We start from the raw sequence: 4,864 nt of genomic DNA on the forward strand, positions 1-4,864 counted from the left end.
ACACAGCAAGTTCCTGGACAAGCAAAGCTACACACACACAAACCCTGTCTCTAACAAACAAACAAATCAATAACTAGATAGTCAAAATGAGAGAACCAGAAATTATTTAAGAAACCAGTCAGTAGAACTTCCAGGATATAGGGGAATTACTCACTGTGTCAGCCTTAGACCCTGAGCTCTCTAAATAACCTACTGTAGAAAAATTATCTTACAGCTGTTAACTAATCATCATACATTCAGCACAAAATTGGGTGTGCCTGTATCTGCTTGTGCATGCTCTCTCTCTGTATATCTGTCTCTCAAACACACACACACACACACACACACACACACACACACACACACACACACATTGGTTTTGAACCTTAAAATTAGTCAGTGGACAAAAGAAAATCCTGAAATTCATCATTAGACAATATCCTGTCTTTCTTTCAAGTATAAAACATATTTAAGGTTTTAAAATGTATTGTTTTATTTTGGGTCATTTATATCTAACTAAAAGTAGTAGGGTGCATACTTTGTAAGATACTAAAATCAGAAAATCCACAAATGTTGGCTAGGCAGTGGTGGTGCATGCCTGTAATCCCTGCACTTGGGAGGCAGAGGCAGGCAGATTAAATGAGCTTGAGACCAGCTTTATGAACAAGAGCTAGTTCCAGGACAGCCTCCAAAGCCAAAGAAAAGCCCTGTCCCATGTCTCAAAATAAATAATTAAATAAATAAATAGAATGAAAGAAAAAGAAAAAAGAAAAATGTGCTCTCCGGGCTTGGGCTTAGGTTCCAGCTACATGGCTAAACGCGCCAAGATGGTTGGGATCATCGGGAAATACGGGACCCGCTATGGTGCCTCCCTCCGGAAAATGGTGAAGAAAATTGAAATCAGCCAGCACGCCAAGTACGCTTGCTCCTTCTGTGGCAAGACCATGATGAAGAGATGAGCAGTTGGCATCTGGCACTGTGGTTCCTGCATGAATACAGTGGCAGGTGGGGCCTGGACGTACCACACTACTTCTGCAGTGACAGTGAAGTCTGCCATCTGAAGGAACTGAAAGACCAGTAGAAATGCTATTGCTTAAGAACCCCTGCTTCTAATAAATGGGTTAATTTAAGTAAAAAAAAAAAAAAAAAGAAAAATATTTTATGTTATTTTATGTTGTTTTGTTATTTTTAGTTTTTTTTTTCTGTAATTTATGTATGCAAGTATTTTGTGTACTTGCATGCCTCTGAACTATATACTCACAACCATGAACTACATACATGTATAGAACATTACATACATGCTGGTACATATCATGCATGCTGTATAACATGGGCAAGCATATTGTACATAGCATTGCATGCGTGCCTGTGCTCTACATGCATGCTTAGTGCACTACGTGTATGCCTTTTGCAACAATGAATGCCTGGTAGACTACAGGCATGCCTGGTGCACTTCATGAATATCTGTGCACTACATGTATGGGTAAGCAACACATACATACATTGTGAAAATGTAGGCAAAAGAGGCCATTGGATTTCCTGGGGTTGGAACTGCCATGTGGATGTTAGGAACCAAGACCATATCCTCTTATCTGCACTAGATTCCAGTCTTAACTAATGAGTCACCATCAGTCCAGCCCCCCACAAACTTCTCTTTTGAAGAACTAATTTTTTTGCACAGGTGAAAAGACTAATTTAGTGGAAAACGTTTATGGGAAACTGGCTGGTTTCAGTAATACCAAAGACAAACAATGCTTTAAATCAATTAAAATTCATTTAATTAAACACACAGTTACCTTTACTTTTGCCTAAAATCATGGTGAACACATTTCTGGTATAAAGAAACAGCTTTTTGAGTTTAAGGTACATCAATTATGAGATTGCCTGTATAAAACTTCCACAATTATGGATGACATAATCAAATAAAATACATTATGCATAATAAAATGAAGTGGAAACAATTCACTCATAAGATTCATATTTAAATCATCTTTTCCACAAACTACTATCCTGACAATATGTTTCCATTAAGCTGCAATTTGAGCAACAATATAATCACATAAGTAACAAAAGTGATCTTGAACTGAAAATGAGAAGAAATGACCGCCATAGAAATGGTCAGGTCTCCTGTGTTTGTGGAGGTTCTGGGGCAGATTGTTTGGAAGGCAGAATCAAGTCTGGAGAGAGTTCATTTCTACTTCTCAAAAGAGAGGGTGGGGAGAAGAACTCAGAAGTTGGGAGAAGGGATAGTGGAAAGCCCCAAAGTTTGTACATATTCTACCCTGTTGCAAGAGATGAATAAAGGACAGTGGAGGTTGAAATCCTGTACGGCACACATGGTAAACCACAAACTACAGCCCATACTGGTAAACAAAACTCACACCACAATATTTGATCTTACAAATAATCTTGATATTTAAAGTGGACTTCTTACCTACATGGGATTCATAAGAACAACACCAACAATTTCAGGTGTCTTTGTGCTGTCTTAGCAGCTATTCTTGATCTCAATACACTCAAGACATATTGTAGAACAGATTTCAATGTAGTAAAACTTTCAAGAGTAACATTGAAATCAGTGATCCTGGCATGATATCCTAAATAAATTTTCTGTGATGACAAGAACAACTACAAAACTTCTGAAAGAAAATACATGTCATACTCTTGGAAGGTTAAGAATAGATATGAGGGAAGAGAACAGGCAGGGATAACTAAGCTGGTTCTTCTCTATTACTTTAAAACATGATTTTAGTTTTAGTAGAAACTTCTGATTCCAAAGGGGGAAAGTATGCTGTAAAAGCAATAAATAACTTTTATTTTAAAATGTAAGTGTAAGAAGAAATTTCAATGAATTCAGCAAATAATTAATATGATGTTAGATTTTAAATATGATAATGTGGGAAGAACTACCTAGAAGAAATACTTTTAAACACTTTAGCCAGTAATCTTAAGACAAAATATAAATAATTAATGTAAATGTTAACTTCAGTACACATTTCTATAAAATGGTATATGCATAATTTTGGCCTGAAACCTGCTTGTAGCTAGGTATTGGTGGCACAGGCATTTAATCGCAAAACTGGAAAGCAGAGTCAGGTGGATCTCTGTGAGTTCAAGCTTAGCCTGGTCTACAGAGTGAATTCCAGGACAGGCTCAAAGGCTATAGAAAAACCATGCCTTGAGGAGAAAAAAAGTGCTTGTAAATTTGCTGATCTTCTGAACTATCACAGTACATTTAAAATTCAAAATTCCCTAAGGTAGTTCAAGGTGAAACCTTGACTTCTTTGCTGCTGGACTGTTACCTGTGAGCCATGACAACCCTCCCTTTCTCCCTCAAGTTGCTTCTGGCCAGTGTTTCTCATTGTAACAGGAACCAAACTTGAAGGAACACACAGATACATATTTATTCATATAATGGCATTTTAAAAAGCCTACCTGACTTTGGAGGAAACCTTGGGCCTGCAAATCCCTTTGAAGGGACATATTGTCGAGCATCTGGAGGAGGTGGTGGTGGTTTCTGGCCTCTTGGATTCTGTGGAATGGCAGGGCGTCCATGATCTCTAGGGCCTGAAACTTTGGCCACCAGTGGAGGAGTCAAGTCATGGACAGCCACTTTGCATTTAGCAGGGCCAGAGTTGGGAAAAGTTGCTTTCTGTAACAGAGTCACAATCATTAGTCTGTGCAGTGGCTTGATTCACAGCTCCTTTCCTGTGAGTGGCAGGCAAAGAAGAAAGCATTCCATGACGTTGAAGCAAGAATGGTAACAGGCTCAGTTTTCCACATGGGTTGAGGAGGTCCTTGTTTTCTGTCCTAAGTAATTTTATGAACTCAACAGAAATCTTTAAGCATGGTAGTAACACACCTAGCTCATTTTCAAACACAATTATAGTTCATGAAGATCAAAACAGATACTTTTTAAACTAAATATACACCAGGAAGTTGAGGTAGAGGGATTGAATCCCAGAACTTGGGAGGTAGAGGAAGGTGGATCTCTGTCAATTCAAGGCTAGCCTTGTCAATAGAGTGACTTCCATGACTAGAACCATTGCTACTTTGCAACCCTATCATTAAGAAAAAGAAAAAAATAACCATACACATTTATCAAACACACAGGAAATGAAAATGGTTAAGATGCTGTTTGGTCTACCAGAGCACAGGGGAAGTGTCAGGAATGGGGGCAGTGAATGGAGAGAAAAGTAGGAGAAAACGAGGGGGAGGAAGATATAGCCTGGTTAAGAATAGAAGATGAGAGAGAGAGAAAGAGAGAGAGAGAGAGAGAGAGAGAGAGAGAGAGACAGAGACAGAGAGACAGAGAACATAAAAGGGAGCCAATATTGGTTTGAAGAGAAAATTGAACACAAAGAAAGGTCTAGAGAACTGCAAGACTGCCACCATCTAACAATTTGAGCATCCATGGAAAGGCTACCATAAATGCCCTTCCCGGAGATTGTGATCAACAACTTATCCATGGAGCCCTCATGGAATACTTGCTGGAAACAGGAGCAAACACCCATACATAAACACTGAGTCGAACTAGAACCCAGATGCAGATGGAGAGGACAAGACCAGGCGGCAGAAACACATACAGACAGCTTACCAGAACAAGGAGGAGCTAATGGCCACTACACTGATAGCTGGGAAGCCAGCATGGGACTGACTCAGGCCCCCCCTGAATATGGGTCTCAGCCAGAAAGACTGAACAGTCTAAGGGACCTCAGACAGTGGAGCCAGAATGTATCCCTGGTGCACTAAAGGACCATGCGAACACATCCCCCATGGAGGGATAACTGCCTTATCCTAGAGACAGGAGAGAACTCCTAGTCCCTACTTCACATGACCTGTCAGATCTACATAGCCCCAACTGGTTGGCATTCCCCTTCATATG

General features: G+C 39.6%; 1 pseudogene; it reads left to right on the forward strand.

Moving 5' to 3' along the window:
* Nucleotides 1–773: 773 nt before the first annotated feature.
* Nucleotides 774–1,060, forward strand: LOC127237958 (60S ribosomal protein L37a-like; annotated as a pseudogene).
* Nucleotides 1,061–4,864: the final 3,804 nt, after the last annotated feature.

The sequence above is a fragment of the Phodopus roborovskii genome, unplaced genomic scaffold (genome assembly GCF_943737965.1).
Source record: "Phodopus roborovskii unplaced genomic scaffold, PHOROB, whole genome shotgun sequence".
NCBI lineage: Eukaryota > Metazoa > Chordata > Mammalia > Rodentia > Cricetidae > Phodopus > Phodopus roborovskii.